We start from the raw sequence: 19,280 nt of genomic DNA, 5'->3' as shown, positions 1-19,280 counted from the left end.
ATGTGAAAGTCTTGGGTTAAAAAAAGGAAAGGGGGCCAGGATTTAGCTCAGTGGCATAAGCACCTGCCTGGCAAGTGCAAGGTCGTGAGTTTAATCCCCGGCACAAAAAGGGGGGGGGCATTTCCAGTATGCATGCACATCCACTAGGCATGTGGTGTGTTTCTTATATGCCAGGCAAACATTTTCAAAATAAATCCCCTCAAAATTCCTGTAATACAGGTGCTATGCATTTCCATTCTCACTTTATAGAAGAGGTTCGTTAACAAGGTTCAGAGAGGTTCGTTAACTTGCTCAAGTGGCAGAACCAGGATATACTTGGTCCAGCCTGACTGCAAGCCCAGCTTCCTGGCTGTTCAGTGCTGTCAGGACTTCGGGTCAGGTTGGGGGACAGGGTGCCCCTTCCAGGGCTACAGTACAGATACTAAGGTGGAGGATTGCGAGGGGCAGGAGGCAGTGGTATCTGCCAGAGGAGACCAGTGTTTCATGTTGCCCAGCCTGTGATCGTATGCAGAAGGGGAGGGGAGGGAAGGGAAGGACAGACCGAAGGCTGTGCTCTGCTATTTTGTGTAGTCTTTTCTTCATTTTATGTCCTTGAATTTCAAAATGGGCATTTTGATACTTGGACATCTCCAATAGGACAAATGTCATTTCTGAATTAATGGTAGCTCTACCTTCAGGCCCTGGATGCCAGCCCTCCCCCCTACCCTGCAGAGGGGACCCTCCCACGGGGCTCCCACCTGTGTCCCTCCTAGTCCTCTGAAAGCGTGTGTCCATGGGACTTCTGTTTCAAGGCTGTCTCCCCCTGGCGGATGAGAAGCCCCAAAGGTGAGTGGCTCATGTCACCTGTCCTGTTCCCTGGCACACAGTACTAACTATAAGTGCAATGATTCAAATTACAAGTTTTGGACTCAAGCCGGGCGTGGTAGCTCATGCCTGTAATCCCGGCACTCAGGAGGCTGAGGCAGGAGGATCATTGCGAGTTCGAGACCAGCCTGGTCTACAAAGTGAGCTCAAGGCCACTGCATAGTGAGACCCTGTCTCAAAAAGACAAAAAAACCAAACGAGTTTTGGACTCTGTGATGGTGAGAAAGTGTACTCACACAAGCACGCTGTCTTACACTTTCAGTGCAATGTTCAATAAGTGAGACATTCAGCACTGTACTATAAAACAGGTCTTGCGTTAACTGATTAGCCTAACTATAGGTTAATGTAAGTGTTCTGTGCATGTTTAAGGGAGGTTTGGCTAATCGAGGATGTTCGATGGATTAGGTGTATTAAATGCATCTTCAACTCACTGTATTTTCAATGGACAGTAGACTCATCATGATGGAATCTCATCGTAAATCAAGGGGTATAAGGCTGAGGATTTAGCTCAGCAGTATAAGCGCCTACCTGGCAAGCTTGAGGCCGTGAGTTCAATCCCCGGCACCAAAAGAAAAAAAAAATCAAGGGGTATAGCCAGGCATAGTGGCACATGCCTGTATTCCCAGTACTCTTGGACCCTGAGACAGGAGGATCCTAAATTCCAGCCCAGCCTGGGCAAATTAGTGACACTTAGTGATTCTCTGTCTCAAAATAAAAAATAAAATTTACAAAGAGCTGGGAGTGTAGCTCAGTATAAAGGCTCTAAGTTAACAAAACAAAACACAACTCTCAATGGGTATCTGTACCTGTTAGTAAACAAATGTGGGAGGCAGCTAGGGGAAAGAGGGACAGGGCAGGCCCCAGCCTGTGTCTGGAAACCATGTGCCAGAGACCTAGCATCCAAAGGGACCATTCCAAGTGTGGGAGGGGCACTGTGGTGGGGTCTTCCTCCAAAGGGCTGGTCCAGGGCTGGTCAGATTTCAGGTAGACACCTTGGGTTCCATCCACCTGGTCTAAAGGACGCCCATAGCACATGAAATCCCATTCACCCTGGCCCTCATGGGTCCCCCCAAAACCACTGCAAATCAAGACCCAAAGGCCAACAGAGCAGCTGTCCACAGGGGCAGTGCGCCTAAATATTCCTGTGACCATATGCTTCCTGCTGCGACAGAACCCACTTAATGACTTTATGGTGGCTCCTAAAATCTTATTTATGGCCCACAAGACTCTCAGAAGGAATGGGATTCTGCAACTGGTGGACAGCTTTGTGCACACGGCTGACTTCCCTCTTCTGGAGTAACTGAATATCCATCCGCACCTTCCCAGGAGGTAAAACATTTCGACAAATTAGAATATCTACCAGCTAGGGATTTCCTGTTGCTAGGCAACCAGAAGTGTGGAAATGCACATGCCCCGCCCCCAGGATCTGGCACGGATGGAGGTGTGCTGCACATGTTAAAGGTCTGCCTGCAGGAGTGCCTGATGGGGAAGTCAGCAACTCATTAATTCTCCAACTCAAACAAATAACCATTTTTGTGAGTCTCAGCTTGCAAGGGTCATTCACCCCTTCCCACTTCCCCTCACCCTAATGACTGTATCATTGTCCTTAAGGCCGGGAAACTTAAGGCTTTAAAAGAGAACAGGGGTCCACCAAAGTCACAGAACTAGGACAGAGAGGAGTTAGGGCTCTGATCCATGTCTGTTGAACCCCAAATTTTGGAAGATGTTGGACAAAGCCATGAGTTTAAATCTAAATCAGAACCCTGGGCTGCCCTAGAGGCTAAAAAATGATAAACTGGTTTGAAAATCCTCTTTAAATAAAATAAACTTGGGGAGAGGTACACCCACGGAAGGGCCCAGAGGGCTGGGGAAGGGTGCTACAAACAGGAAGTACCACCCTGAAGATCTGGGGCTCAGGATTTTATTTTGTTTGCTTCTAGTAGCGGGGCTGGAATCAGGGCTTCATGTGTGCTAGGCAAGTACTCTACCACCGTGCTACACCTCCACACCCAGTTTTTATTCCCCTTCTGATTAAAGTTACACATTTTATTGTCAAGGACACACACGGATCTAGATACAAAAACACATTTCCATCACTAAATAGGATTGAGGTTAAAATGTGGGCAAACCAACTTCCTGTCAGGTCTTCTGATCATTATCTTATCAAGCTAGTATCAAAATACAGGAGTGATTTATCAGTGGCAGTATTTATTTAATATCGGATGCTCCACCAGCTGGGAACTATTACTATGTGCTGAGTCCTGTGTCCTATCTGTCTCACAGTCTAGGGCACAGAGGCTCAGAGATATGAGGACCCTGCAGAAATCCCCACAGCAAATCCCTGGAAGAGAATTCTGATTTTCTAGCTCCTCTTCATTTCATCTCAGCCTTGTGTTGACTGGTGTCTTGACCAGGAGCTGAAGGAACTGTCCTTGTCTGGAACCATTTGCAGAGCCTGTACCTGGACGCAGGTACAATTTCTCATGACATTCGGCTGCTCAAGAGCCTTGCATGGCTGCCCATTACACAGAGAGCACATCCCAAGCCCTCACAGCCACCTGCCAAGGCTCTTCCTCGATGTGAGCCGCAGGCTTCCATAAGCCCCGCCCCCGGTATGATCCTTTCCCTTGGGGGAGCTGATTTGATTTACTTCTACCCACAGGACACGAGCAGGAAGAGGACCGGGATGATGTTCTTCCACTGCACCAGACTATAAGACTACCTTCCTAGCAGAGAAGGAAAATAAAAATCTCTCAGCCTAGAGATTGTCTTTGCAGTTTGATAAAGCATTGTCCATTCTGAGAAGCCCATGGGGCCAGGAAGGCTGGGAGGCCTCCAGGCTGATGGCCACAAAGGCTGGGACCTGGGTCACTCACCCTCTGAACTAATTCTACCAGCATCAGGGTAGGTCTGGAAGTAGATTCTTTCCCCATGGAGCATCCACGTAAGAGCATAGCCCAGCCAACACCCACACTGTTGCCTGGCGACACCCTGACCAGAGAATGTGGTTAAGTTGTTCTGGATTCCTGGCCTAAACCCTGAGACAGCACACCCATGCTGCTTGGAGCCCCTGGGTATGGTAAGTTGTTACACAGCAGGGCTAACTAATACATGCCTGTCCCACTACTCAGACCCCAGCTCTTCCTCTGCCCTTGCCCCCAGGCTGAAGGGCCTCCTCGTGGCTTGGGAAGCGAGCCAGGCCTGGCACATACCTACAGAGGGCTTTCTTCTCACTTACTGCCCCCAGTTCCAGAATGCTCCTCACCTCTAGATACCTCTCTGGCTGCATCCTTCACTAATTCTTTGCTGCCACGTTGCCCCTAAAGGAGGCCTTCCTGATCTATTGAGTGAAGTGTCCTACCCTGCCGCGGCCTCTCTGTCCCCCAGCCTTGCTTTAGTTTTCTTCACAACACTACCAGCTGACATACAGTAACTTTTGTGGTTTACTGTCTTTCTCTAACCCCACTAGAAAGTAAACTCATGTTCTCTGAAGTCTCCCCAGCACAGTCTGCCTACCACGAGCTTTTGCTAAATAGATAGCCTCATTAAGTCCTCTCAGAAACAAGTAGATAGTGTTAACATCATTCTTTCAGAGACAGGGGAGTTGAGGCTCAGAGAGGCAAGGTGGTTTGCTCAAGCCCACACAGCAAGTAGGCTGCAGAATCAGGCCTGAGGCCAGGTCTGTTGGAGGCCCTCCAGCTTCCTAGGGCCTTCCTTGCAGTCAGGGAGGTCTGATTCTGATCCCAGGAGTAAGCAGCTTTCCAAGTCTCCCTCTCCCCATGGCCCTTTGGGGCTGAGCCCAGCAGAGGGGCCTCGGTGGCCCACCCCTCCACCTCTGAGAACCCCAGGCAGCCAGCGCTCCTTTTATAAATATCTTCCAAGCAGCTCCCTCAGCATTCCCACTGAGAAACATGGTCAGTTCATGCTTGTGCCCAGGGGATCCCGTCTCAGCTGAGGGTGGGGGTGCAGCTGCCTGAGCTTCCCTTTGTTGAGGTCTCAAGCTGTCTTTTCCTCCAGGGAGAGACCAGGCAGGGTGGAATTCCCGAGCCCCAAAGACCACACAGCTGTGAGACCTCTGGTGCCCATCTGGGTGGCACTGCAGCGCCTGGAAGAACATAGGCTCAAATGTCTTTAAGAGCTGTGGGTTTCTCAGAAGAACTTAGGTGTCTGACGGCTTTTCACCATTGCCTATGTTTAGGATGAATGGACTGATGAGGAAGAACTAAGGAAGACATTGAAATCAGAGACTGGTGCTTGATAATGGGCATATGTAGTTGACTTGTACCTCCTTAATACACCCAAGAAACAAAGGCAGAGTTCATTCTAAAGAGTGGTTCACGTTATAGGGAAGAAAAAGACCTGCTCAGACATTAACTATAAATGAGTCTATAACAATCACTTAGCACACACATTTGCTGTCACTTCCTACAAAATCATATCCCATTAGGTATGGTCATGTGACTCATCTGAGCCAATGAAATGTGAGTGCAAATAACACCACTTATTTCCAGGCAGCAACTTTTAGAGCTGAGGCAGTCAGGTTGGTGCCACACACGTGTAAGCCCAGCACTCTGAGAGGCAGAGGCAGGAAGACCACAGGTGCAAAACTAGCCTGAGCTATATAATGAAATCCCTGCCTCAGGAAACAAAAACCAAACAAACCAAGAGGCAATGCATTGCCATGTGACTGTCATTTCTTGAGGCAAATTGCTTCTGGAATAAAGATGAAAACCTATTTTTCTGTCTGAGCCACTGTGGTTTGGGTGGTGTGATTGGTGTTAGGTAACCTATTCTAACAGAGATGGAGGCAAACAGCCACTCTTTGGGCATATTTAAGAGCAGGAGATTTGAGGCAAATGGGTCTCAGCTCTGGTTCCAGCTGTGGTTCTCTGTCTGGCCTCAAGTATGTCATTTAGCCTTTCTGAGCCTCAGTCTCCCCCACCATAAGCTGCTAACTGCTGGAAACTTTCCCAGCTACAGGCAGATCCAGGCAGGAAGTATTGAGCAACTTGCATTTTGCTGTGACAAGACATCACTTGATGAAGACATGAGGGTTAACAACAGTAATTGAGCGGAAAGAGAAAATACCCAACCTGATTCCACGGCACACATGTCACCAGTTCACCTGCGCATCAGCGATGCACTCCGAAAAGCAGGCAGTTGTTCCAAGTGCCCCCTTTAAGGAGTGAGAGGTTAATTTCAAACATTCTCTTTTTGATAATCTGCTTCTGTTAATATTAGTAACTGGCTATTTTCAAACTCTCATAAAACAAGGCACATGCAGTTCAGGAATCACGAGAAAGGACCATTCCATGACCCCATAAAGATGGTCTAATCTTCACCACAAGGTCCTGGGGCCTGGTAATGTAGGGTAGAGAATTCTGGGTATGGTAGGTGGCAGTGGCAGCTGCTAAGGCTGCTGATATGTTCTTGTCCTCTGATATTTTTTTAAATATGGTAATCACTTCAGACTGGAAACATAGAGGGTTATTCTTTTGCAAAGACAGGGATTAAAAGTAGATAAGCAACACCCATGCCCCTTTTGCCTGTGGCAGGCATCAGTAATCAACTGTAGAACGCGGCCCAGACAAGCCCTGGGAATCCACAGCACAGCACCCCAGGCGGCCACTCCCAGGCACTTGGAGTTGGCAGTGTGTGGAAACCTACTTGGTATCCTGCTACAGACTCACCAGCTAGTTATCTCTGAGTGCACTCATGGGATTATGGAGTTGAGAGGAATTTACACCCAGAATATCCCGCCTCTGCTTGCTTACCTCCAGAGACAGGAAGCTCCCCATTTCACACTCCCTCTTGTCTGCAGTGAACCCTGCACTTAGGACAATGCTCACAGGTGCAAGCTCAGACTTAAAGAGCAGCACCCTGAGCTCAGCGCCTGTGCACAGCGGGCACTCAGTGGATGCCACCACCTGTGCCTGAGTCCCCTGTGAACTGGGAGATGCACACTGCAGAGGCCCCCAGAAGGAAGTGCTTTCATTGTCCTCTGTGAGGCGACACCCACCAGACACCCTCGTGAGGGGCAGAATCGGCTCTTTTTTGTGGCTGCTATTTTAATGACATCTAAAAGGTCATATTTCCCCAATTAAGAGGCGTTAATTAGTCACACATGTCTGGCTTCGATTCTTTAGACTAAAGAGTGGGAAGGAAATCTCTGAAGTGTGAATGCAGAGGGAAAAACAGGCAGCCACTGCTACTAGACGCACACAAAGACCCATGAGTAAAGGCATTTTCAGTGACAGACGACAGCCGGAAGGGCCTGAGCCTCTTGAGCATAACTATGAGCCACATGGCCACATGTCTCAGTCAAGGAGGACCCCATGTGTGACGGGGGTCGGTAAGATCTGCTTACCGGTGAGGTCATGGGTGGTTTAGCTGATGCTAAGTACACTCTGTGCTGTATACACAAAATTGCCCAATGAATTATTTCTCAGAATGTAAGCTTGCCATTAATTGACATATGACTATATAAAAGAGAGGAAAGGGATTTTCACTGACAAATGTCTTACTGTAAGACTATGGTAACTTTAACCCCTTTGGCAGGTCAATGAATTTCCCCAAGACTAAGCTGTCACACGTGTAAAAATGAGTGCACAGAATGATGATCAGGATAATTGCTAACATTTACAGTCTTTGCATGAGACATTCCTCTGAGTGGAGTGCTCTGCCGCCTCTGTCTCATTCCATCTCTCCGTCACATCCTACTGTAAGTCTGTGTATATAAGATAAATGAATGGTGACTGCTTAAGAAACAAATTATTTGGGCAAGTATGAGGTTGTGAGTTCAATTCCCATTTAAAAAACCCCAAATTATTACAGTAAAAGACACATTGCTATTAATCCCCCTCAAAATATTTTCCAGTGCTTTGAACACACTTATCCCACCATTCTTGCCACTTTCTGAAGCAGTTCTGGAAATTCCCTTTCATGAGTATCTTTGGACAGTGTGATAACAAATACGGTGAATGCTGCTGCCAAGCGCCACCCAACAGAAAGCCAGGCGCCTAAGGACTCTACAGTGTGGCCTTATTCACTGGATTCGGCACCGTGCAACTTTCTGGCTCTTCCCTAAAGTCAGAAATGACCAGGAAAGGTAAACACTTAAAATTGATTCAGGATATCAAATCAGTCACAAGAACACAACTAAAGACACTCATAAGAGCTGGGCATAACAGTATACAGCCATAATCCCAGCACTCGGGAGGCTGAGGCAGGAAGTTTGCTGCAAGTTTGAGGCCAGCATGGACTAGTAGACAGACCCTGTCTCAAAAAACAAAACAAGCAAAGGACACTCATGAAAGAGGACTTCTAGAACTGCTTCAAAAAGTGGCAGGAAATAATGAAGTGAGGGATCGTGATACTGTCTTGTGCTGTAAGAAACTATTTTTAAAAACTTAATATTCACTGTAGCTTTGGATCACACAGCATAGGTTACTCTTCCCATCTTTACTAGGAAGAAACTGAGATGCAGACACGCCAAGGACTCTGCCTTAGGTTACTGAGGTGGCCAAGTCAGGCCAGGGATTTAAGTTCAGGTCTGTTCCACCTGAAGGCTGTAATGGCCACACTGCCTGGTTTTGCGGCCCATGGGGCAGGCTGCTTTCCTGGCCATGTCCCCTCCGGGAGCACGGTGCACTCCATGGGTCCCCTCAGCCTCACTCCATGCTGCCTGGCTGTGGGAGTCAGGGACGGGACAGACACAAGCTTTTGCCCACAGCAGAGACACGCAGCTGCTATTTTCAGGATCTCTAGGGGATAATTTTGTTTCAACAAATTCATAAAGAATGCTACAAGCAAAGCAAAACAAAACAAAATGCCAGCATTTCAAAAGACAATAAAGGGGGAAACCTTGTATGTAGTCACATGGCTGCAAAAGAGTAAATTGCAGATAGTGTGTGTGTGTGTCACACACACAGGCACCCCACATATACAATGCCAGGCAGGGCAGGCTGGGATGGGGAGACAGACCCCACCCTTCTGTAAGCTCTTCCTGAGCACCCTGCCAGCCAAGCTGCGGTAAACATAAGAATCCAACTGCCAAGCCCTCTGGCACATTCATTAATTAAACTCTGTGGATTTGCTCTGTTCCTGGAAACCTGAGCTCACTTCAACAATAACTGGGGGCCATGCAGGCTCAGGCTGAAGAGCGTGTGCCAGCGGCTTGCCACCGTGAAGAGCAGCAGAAAACCCAGCTCTGCACTCTGGGTCTGCTGGAGGGGAGGTGAGGGGGCTGTGTGACCTTGGCCAAGTCACTGCTTCCTCTGGGCCTCAGCTTCATTCTGTGAACCAAGGGCTGAGGGGTGCTAGACCAGGAGGGGAGCTGCTCTTCTGGAACCCGGCTCCCCTCAGGCCTGCCCCTCGTCTCTGGGCACGTCTGCGTGCCATGCTGTCGGCCTGGTGAGACAGAGGGCGTGAGCACGCTCACTGTGCAGGGACAGTTGGCAAAGCAGAGTCTCGTGATGGAAGCCATCTACCTCACTCTCCAGGGTGGAGCGACTGGGTGTATTTCCAAAGTGTGTTACACGAGACACGCGTCCAGGGCAGTGCTCTGTGATGTAGCACATGCACATTATCAAACTGCTCCTTTAGAGGCCCATGTCCTCTCCCTATTCCGATTTAGCACTTCTGACAGTGGATATCTCACAGCTGGAGTGTATGTTCCCTGGGTGAGCACCTCTCCCACTAAAGTGTTAGCCCTGGAGGAAGCCAAGGACCACCTCTGGATGGTCTGCAGTATATTTTCAATAATTAAAGGCTCTGAAAAAGCCTGTGTTAAAAACCCAATTGGTTTTTAAATGGATTGTCTGTGTTATCGTTTTTGCTGTTGTTGCTGTAGCTGTGGTTTTGTGTGTGTCTGTGTCTGTGTGTGTAGTACTAGGAGTTGAACCCAGGATCTTCACACTGAGCTCTATCCTCAGTCCTTTTAATTTTTTTTTTTTTTTTTTTTTAATTTTGAGGCAGGGTCTCACAAAGTTGCTAAGTTGCCCAAGCTGGGCTCAACTTTGCAGGTGTGAAATTGCATCCCGGAGTTAAAGGTGTGTGTTACCCACCCTGCTTCTGCACTATTTCATTCGTGGGACACTCTTCAATGTGCCAAGTGCTTCCCAACTGGAAAAGCGATGGGAAAAACTGTCAGAGGGTTCATCTTTAGAGGAGATGACCCAGGACTGGGTAGAAGGGGGTCTAAGTCCTTTCTAAGCTTCAACATCCAGAAACAAATCTGTGAAATGTCCCCCCAAAACACAAACAGGCAGGAATATAACCAGGAGGCCAAATGGAACTTTAAAAGTTAGAGGGGTTTTTTTCCCTTTACAAACAAGCTGTTTCTTCAAACTTCTTTGGTCTACTGTCTAAATGCCACCCTCCTCTTTCCCCTTGAGAGCCCAGAAGAATGGTCAGAATACACAGGTGCCACCCCAGAAGGGGGGGTCAGTCCCCTTTCCCTGTGGAAAGGGGAGCTGATGGGCCAGGAGGGAGGAAGTGGGCCTGGAGCTGTCTGTTGTCTCCTCAAGTCCTGCTCTCTCTTCCTTGTATGCCGGGACACAGGGACACAGGGAGATGGTCATTTGGGTAACGTGAGGTTCTCTACATCTCCTTGGAACTAGCGGGGAATAAAGCCCTCTTTCCTTTCACCAGAACTGATTTTTTTTTTAACCAGGGATTGAACTCACAACCTTGCACTTGCCAGGCAGGCGCTTATGCCACTGAGCTAAATCCCTGGCCTTCCTTTCACTAGAATTAATGGCCTCACGTGGTTTGTTTGGGCAGGGATGAGCACGTGGACCCCCATGGCGTGTAGCATGGGCAGCACAGAGACCTGCTTCTGGCCATCCAGGTGGCAGGCGGTCCATCTGGACTCAGATCCTGTGTCTATCTTACTCTGGAGCCCCACACCTATCTGTTATGTCCCCTGGTTGCTTGGCCTGCAGCCTACACAGTAGAGGTACTCAGGAGCTTTTAAAAGTCTGGTTGTCTGTACCTGCCACCCAACCCCAGGCCTGTGTGCCAGACTCTGGAGAGTATGCCTGGCACCTGCATTTTCTGGGAACCTTGGTTCTCTCACAGATGGTTTGCAAATGGAGAGCATGGGGCTCTACCTGAGCAAAGAGTCTGGAGCCGACACAGATCATGTGCCTTGTGGAGTTACACTGACTGAAAACAAGTGGGGACCCAGGGATGAACAAGGATATCTTTTATCTTTGAGAAGCTTGACTTTTGCCGTATCTGCAAATAACACTAACAATACTCCCAAGCCATAATGACCATAATAACCACCACATCATCATAGTGACAGTGGCCAACAGTGTTCCTCAGGAAAGGGACCAAATGGTTTCCATGCAACATCTCACATCATCCTGACACTGACACCTACTCCTTCAGAGAGGAAGAAACTGAGGCCCAGAGGAGCGGGCAGAGTAACCTGCCCGTGGTCACCATGTCAGAAAGCGGCAGAGGTGGGAAGTGTCAGCTCACACCTGCAATGGTCAGTGACAGAAGGTGAGGGTTGTGTGGTCCCCAGACAGCAGACCATGTCTCCATCCAGGGCCCCTGACACAGGGACACAGGTGACAGTGGAAGGGTGGCTGGGCTAAATGTGGCCCCCAGCACTAAGTGGTTTCCTGTGGTGATGTCAGCCTTAGCTAGTGCAAAGATCCTCTTCACCTGAGGACTTCAGGGTGGGCCAGCCAGAGGTCTGGAGGGTGAAGTCACCGAACCATCCCTGTAGGATAAGCCGGTGAGACCCTTGTCCTCTCAGAACCAGAAGGGCCCAGGGCACCTTGTGTGTTCAGATCCCAAACCAAAGCACAACTCCAGTTCTGTGAGGGTGCCACAGGGACAAGGAGGAAACAGATGTGTCCAGGCTGCGGGCTGCCCCCCAGCTTCGGGCCTCCAGGGGGCAAAGACAAGCCACAGGAAGTGGAGTCCTGGACCCTTCCCTCCCACAGTACCCCGTCACTGCATTTCTGTTTGTCACTTTGCAGGTCAGTGCCTTCCCAAGTCTCCTGTCTCTGGCTGGGGTAGCTGGCACTACAGCTCTGGTTTTCCACTTTCCATTTCCTTTCTGGCTTTGGAAAAAGCTCGCTAAGCAAAATCCCTCAAGCCCGGTGTATTAGAAAGATTGCAAATGTATAATGTGGGAGCTCCATGCCCTACCTGTCTCCTCCTGGTCTCTAACCACACAACCTTCACAACTGAAGGGCTGGTGCTCTAAGCCTCAGAGCCTCTGCTTCCCCAGCGGCTGGGGTTCCAGGGAGGGTACCTGGAGGTGGTGCCTGAGCTCAGAGCAGAGCCGCAGCCACCTGGGAATCCTGGGGCACAGACCCTCCCTCACATGTGTGCCTGCTCGGTGACAGCGGGCTGCTGCGCTTTCTGAGCAATTCGCCTCTATGGGACCTTGCCAAAGTACTTCATTAAGTGTCCCTAGTGTGACACAGCACAGTCCTCGTATCTCAGACACTTCTATGTCAGCTGAGATAGGACAAGTACAAGCACCTTAAAAAAAGAGATGTGGGATCAAAACAGTGGAGTTTGGGAACACGTGTATTCATTCATTTGTTCATTCATCCAAGAAAAATATTTACTGGGTTCCAGGGAGGAGGCTGAGCTTGGAGGGGCTACAGGAACTTCCTGGGGCCCTGAGAACACATGGGTCTTAACAGAGGTGTGGCTTGAGGGTGGACATCTGTGCAAACGCACTCAGCTGCACACTGAAGATACAAGCATGATGCCGTATGTAAAGCACACCTGCACAATAGGTCCCTATATTTTAGGTGTTTATTTATAATATTCCTATAGCGCAGCAATGAGTGAGATATTAAACTTGCTAATCAGCACTGCTTGGAGTCCCTGTGTGCCAAGAACTGTCCCAGGTGCCTGATATATAGGAGCAGATGTGGTCTCTGACATGGCCCTGTCAAGTGCTGTTATTTTCTCCATTAGCGAAATAAGGAAGCTCAGGCACCAAGCTGTGAAGTGATCTGCCCAGGTCAAGCTGCTTGCAAGGTGCAAAGATGGGATCCGAACAGTGGCCATCTGGCTGCAGAATCTGTGCTTTAGCCACTGCCTAGCTTTTTCTGGGTTCGACAGAAGGGAAAGGCATCTTGTCCTCATGGCACCTACATGACGCAGCTCAAAAAAGCAGAGGATTGGAGCTCAGTGCCAAAGGAGATATTCAGGGTGTCCAAGGCCCTGGGTTCTACCGCCAGCACCCCCTAAAAAGGTAGAAGCATCAGAATGTAACCCCGGCCTCAGCATCTACCCACCCACACTGGTCAATAAGTACATCTTCCTCCCTTCTCTCCCCTCTCAAAAAGATTAGGAGGGTAAAGTAAGGTCCGGGGTCAAGTGCATGAAAGCCCCAGCACAGTGCCTGGCACACTGTAGGGCCTTCATAGGTGTAGCCAGCTGCACAAATGAGCAGAGGGTAGAATCCCAACTACCTCTGCTGGGGGCTCTTTCTACACAGACATATTCTGAGATCCATCCTAATGACAAGGCTGCATATGGGGCAACACCCCATATTGGTTGGAAGGGATCTGGGGACAACTCAAGGAGGCTGACTGACTGCAATCCCATAAGGCCACAGAAACCAGACCTGGAAGCCTGGCACAGCTGTAACTGGGGGTCTCAAAGGCAGCTCAGGAGATCTGAACACTAGGGCTGGGGCAGGAGCACACACAGAAAACTCAAGTGGCCTAGATATGACCACAATAGGCCCTGAGTGGCATGCGGTCCTGAGAAGGCAGCTTGGTTTGTGGAATAGCTTGCTGTTGAACAGTGAACTCAGATTCGTCACCATACACTTTTCCAAACTAGGTCCTCCTCAAGAAGGGCAGAGACTGTGGAGCCCTGGCCTTTCCACTAACAAATCTGGCCGGGACTCCTAGGAGCTGAGAGTCTTCCTTCACTTCCTCCTTCCCTCCCTCCATCCACCCATTCACCCACCCGCCCAGCCGTCAGATTTCACCATGTGTCAGGAAGTGCCTGGCACAGTGCTGTGCCCAGAGGATGCAAAATATCAAATACTTCTGAGCACTGCTTTGTGGGCCGGCAAGAAATGCTGGAAAGAATCTGGAAGATGGTCAGAGATGCATTGGTAAAGAGGTCAGACCATCACACCCCCTGCAAGAATGCACAATGCATCCATTTGCTACGTAAACACCCAGCATGGGCCTCTTTTGAGGCAGTGTGTGAGTGCTGGGACCAACTCTTGTCTTGTTTCCAGATGGAACCCTGGGGTCCCAAACTGTATGGCACATAGTAAATGCTCAATAAATATTTGCATACTAAATGCAGATTAGAAAGCATTAAGGACTTGTTCCTTGAGAGGCTACGCCCATGTGACTACTTCTGCTGGGGGCTCTTTCTACATAGACATATTCTGAGATCCACCCCAGGCCCTTGGGACACCCTCTGGGATGCTCAGGTTGAACCAGGATACACGGCACATGTGACACCCACCAGACCTTGAGTTCAATCATTTTTCCAGCCCCCTTTGCATCTAGGGATAACACGGCTTAAAGTTCAAAACCACAGTCCCAGATATAGCAAGGCTGGCAGTGGGATTTAAACCCAGGCCTGTCTGTTTTACTGTCATTTCCTCCCCAGCCCCACCTTGACAAGCACGTGACATTGAGCCATTGAATGGGTGTGGCCTCTTCATCACTCAGCACAGAGACCTGGAAGGGTTATAATTTCCAACTAATGCCACAGAGAGGTTGAAAATCTACAGGGCTCTGTGTGATGTGAAAAGATTAGGAACTCAGAGGCACAGCTTCAAAGGCTTCCTCTGTTCCTTTTCTTATCCCTCTTCCAAGAGCTGTTATCTACACCAGGGCAGAAAGAAAGCTCTCCAGCATAGCATGGGAAAGGGCTCCCATTGCTCTGCCCACCCTGGCTTGTATCAGAGGGCCTCCTGCTGTATCTACGGGACTCTTCCTTCCTAAGGAGAGGTGGGCCTAAAAGCACACCCAGGTTCTCTGATCAACAAGCTTGGGCGGGGTGTGAGGACGGGCTGGGCAGGGCGCACCTTTTGAGATGGGTGGGGAGCCCAAGTGGAAGCAAAGGAGGCCAGGAGGACTCCTGGGAGGCCACTGGGCCTGTGCCTCCTGGGGGCAGGCCCTGCTCTCCCTTCTCCTGGCTGGACAATGAAGCCCCAGCCAAGGGGGTCCATCTAATGAGAAAACGGTCCAGTGTTAAGGGGCCAGCGGGGCCTATGCATGGTGCTGTCACACCAGGGAGGGGACACAGGGGGTGGTGCCAAGTCCCAGAGGTGGGATTGTCATGGGCCAGTGGCTGGAGAGAGAGGATCACAGACCTCCTCACTGCAGGGCTTCACACTCGTCCCCACTGAGGAGGGCCGGTGCCAGATGGGAAACTGAGGCCTGCTCAAACTCTTGCTCTAAGGCCCAAAGCTAGTAGCAGGGAAGTATCTGGATCTGAGCCGATTCACTGAGAAGGTTCTAATGGGTCACACCACAGCCTCCAAAGACAGGGGAAACTGAGGCCTAGAGGCAGTACAAGGGAGAAGAGGTTGATTTACGGCTGTATCACCAGGGTTAGCATCTCACTGGTTTCTCAAAAGCTTCCCAAAGGCAGAAATGACTTCTCATTATCATTAACAACTTACAAAGCTGACTATAGAGTTTTGCAAACAGTAGGAGCTCAATAAATGTCTGATGCTCAATTCTGAGAAATGTCATGGTTGAGACTCACTTGGCCTCTGAGCACCTCAACTTTGAATCTAGAAACCCAAGCTCCAGACCTGGGTCTGTCACTAACTTGCTGTCTACATTTCTTTCTCTCCCTGGGCCTCAGCTTCCCTAGCTAACAGAACAATGCATCAAGCAGACAGTCAAGACTCAAGCTCCTCCAGGACCAGGCATGTTGGTGCATGCTTGTAATCCCAGCACTTGGAAGGCTGGGGCAGGAGGATCTCGGAGAGTTCAAGGCAGGCTACATAGTGAGTTCAAGGCCAGTCTGAACTACCTAGTGAGAGCCTGTTTCAAAAAACAAAAACAATGACAAAAAATAAGCTCCTCCAGAAAGAATTCCAGGCCAATCTTCTCCCCCTCATGGCCTGTGTACACCAGCTCCTGGGTCTCATTTAGATGTTTATGCACAATAAAGCTATTTATTTATTGTCCATCCATTAGGATAGCTTTTACGTTTGTGCAGTCTTCAAGTCCAGCTCTGGGAGTTCCAGAATTTTCCAGGCTCTTAAGCTGGCAGAGGGTGGGGTTGGAAGCTGCTTCAGCATGGCCCTCGAATTCATGCAGTGTCCCCCCAAAGCAAGAAGAAAAGGAGAGGCTTGGGCTGCCAAAGGAGAAGATACAGATGCTGAATTTTAGGTGAGCTTGGAGAGGGCCATTTCTAGAGATCCCGTTGATGAATGGCGGGATCATAAACTACTGGACACCTCTTGGCTTTGGCAGGGAACAAATATTGAATATTTGGATGTGGAGCTTGGTGACACGGCAGAGAGTATTTCCAAATACTGGAAAGTATGTGCCCCACTTGGCCTCCCCATCTGACAGGTGATAAGTAGAATGACGGAAAAGTCACCATTTATGTAGCACTGTCAAGCCCCTGTGGGGGCCCACGGAGCATCTCAGTGGTTCTCAAAACGCCATGATCTGACACTCCTGGCTCTGCGTACAGCTGAAGAAAACTGCTTTTCCCCAGTGGAAGCACTGCCCCAAATCACACCAGGAACTGGAGGTTATTTTACCAATTAGTTAGGACATTCCAAAATCCTGCCGGGAATATTGTGGCTTTGTGTTGGCCAATGCCACATGGCTACTCCAGGCCTGGCAAGGAAGTGCACTTACATCTCTTGGCGGGGACTGTTATAACTCTCATCAGCGGTCCTCAGACAGAGGCAGTTCTGCTCCTACCTTGACTCTGGCAATGTCTGGAAACATTCTGAATCATCAAAATTGAGGGAGGAAAGGGGTCCTAGTGCATCTGGTGGATAGAGGTCAGAGATGCTGTTTGACACTCTCCAGGGCACAGGACAGCTTCCTACAAAAGATCAGCCCCCAGTGTCAGTGTTGTCTCGGTGTGAAACCCTGGTCTACAGCACGCAGCTGCTGGGAGAGACACAAATCTACCGACTTGTGCCGAGAGGGGCTACAAAATGAGGCACTGAGCAGATCAGGGCTGGAGGTGAGACATGGCTGATGGATTGTGAGTTGGGTAACTTAGGCCAAGTCACCTCTCTCCCTGGATCTTCATCTTACCATTTGCGAAACAGGGATGACAAAAATAACACCTCCATCATGGGGCCGCTGCAAGGATATGAGATAATCTGTTTAGCTCAGTGGCTGGCACATGGTCAGCTCTCAAAATGTGTTACTCTTTAAACTTTAATGTTCCATCTATAAAGTGGGACAACAGCCTCCGCCTGGCAGGGGCCTCCAGCTCTTCTCCTCCAACACAGTTAAATGGAAGTCATGCTTTCCCCATGACCCAGCTGCCACATGCAAACTGCCTGGAGAGGTGGTTGCTATGGAGAGCCACTAAGCCAGCAGCAAACTCTGTGTAAACAGACAAAGAAACAAACCCCCCACTCTGTGTAATGCTGCTGAAGCTGGCTGGCTAGTTATTGCAGCATAACGCACCCTAACCTGACTAATGTGTCAAGGCTCTACAGATCACAAGGGCAGCTGACATTTGTCCCAGCTTTCTAGGTTGCAGGTACTGTGCTAAGTACTGTTCTTTACAAGGAAATTGTGGCTCGCTGAGTTAAAGTCACCTGCCCAGTGTCCCACATATAGTGGCAAAGCCAGGATTCCAACTCAAAACTGTCTAAAGGGACAGCCAAGCTCTGCACTAGGCTCAGCTGATTCTACCTGCATCCTCTTACTCTCAGTCAAGGAAAGAAACAAAAGCAGAAATTGTTCATGAACTTTGCAACTTTTAATTCTTAGTCTGAAAGTATGTTTCAGGATCCTCCTTTCAAGGGAGCAGGGCAATCCAACCTGAGTCCTCTGGCTGAGAAATTACAGCTGGAGACAAGTCGCTCTGAGGACCCGGCTAGCATAGCTGACGTGTGTGGGGGCCAGTTGCTGTTTACGGGCAGCATTCTTGCTGACTGTTTGATAAGTTACATAGATGGTCAGCGCTTAGAAGACAAGAAATGAAGGGAGATTAATGCCAATCCCCAAAGACTGAGTTCCTCAAAAGCCGCTAAGAGCCCAAACTCAGGCTGGTTGAGTGGCCTCCTTGACCAGGAGCCTGTAAAACAAGAAAACATGGCTGGGAATGTCAACAGCTGCCACATTCCAGATGGTGAGTAGCTGCCGGCCCTCTTACCACCCTAATTTAGTCACCTGTGATGGGAGGGACTGAAGAACACTCCTTGGCCATACAACAACATCACTGTTATACTTGGAAATGGGCAGAAACTTGTGTTCATTACATGCTGCTGCATAACAAACAGCCCTACGATTTAGTGGCCCAAAACAATGAATATGTGTGATGTCACAGAGGAGACAGGACTGGGTCTGCCTCTCTTGGGATCCAGCAGCGCAGTCACACCTGCAGGGCGAGGACCTATTTCCAGGCTCACCTCCCATGACTGTAGGCAGGTTCCAGGTGCCGCCAGTGGTTGACCAGAGGTTTCTGATTCCTACAACACAGGCCTCCATGAATGGGGCTGAGTACCTTCAAGACACAGATAGCAGCTGGCTCAGATGAATGCTCTGAGGCAGGGAGAGATGGCCAAGAATAAGCCACAGTGTCTTCTGAAACCTATCTCAGAAGTGACACTGTGAATGCTGCTGTCCACATAGACCACCTGGTACCACGTGGATGTGGACTTTGCAAGGGTGTGGACAGTGGAAGGGGAGATCCTTGGGGTCATCTTAGAGTCTGCCCAGCTATACGTGACTGCGCCAATGATGAAACTCTGAACAAATGATAGTGACAAAGATGATAGCAACTTGGTGCCAGGACCCTTCTACGTACCCGGCATTGTGCTAAGTATTCCATATACTTGACTGCAACAAATTTCACATGAGCGTAGAAGAAGGAAATGGCCCTATTTCACAGAAGAGGAACCTAGAACATAGAGAGACTAAGGAATCTTTCCCAACACATAGCAAGTGAGAATCAGGACCAGTATTCAAACTCACGGCCTCAGCTCCTGCAACTCGCCCTCTAACCTGTGGTGCTGCCAGGGAGCTGGCCTGCCCTACCCCCAGAGATAGCCGGGGAGTTTTCAGGAGCAGGCGTGAGCCAGGTGTTCAACAGCCACGGCTAACAAATTATACAGACTCACAATTCAATAAATGCTATGAAAAGCACAGATAATAAATATTCAAATCTGACTTTTTAATTTTCAAAAACAAAACAGAGAAAAGGATAGAAATAATGCAGAATTTCAAAAAATAGTAAGA

At 49.3% G+C, this 19,280-nt stretch overlaps 1 protein-coding gene across 4 annotated transcripts in view; it reads right to left on the bottom strand.

The window, feature by feature from the left end:
* Kiaa1671 (KIAA1671 ortholog) overlaps window positions 1-19,280 on the bottom strand; it is a 175,946-nt gene that overhangs the window by 31,514 nt on the left and 125,152 nt on the right. The gene's annotated exons all lie outside the window — the stretch shown is intronic.

The sequence above is a fragment of the Cavia porcellus genome, unplaced genomic scaffold, assembly GCF_034190915.1.
Source record: "Cavia porcellus strain 051 isolate PalLab524CR breed Dunkin Hartley unplaced genomic scaffold, mCavPor4.1 scaffold_16, whole genome shotgun sequence".
Taxonomy (NCBI): domain Eukaryota; kingdom Metazoa; phylum Chordata; class Mammalia; order Rodentia; family Caviidae; genus Cavia; species Cavia porcellus.
The sequence above is the reverse complement of the archived record's forward strand: the minus strand, read 5'-3'. Positions and strand labels throughout refer to the sequence as shown.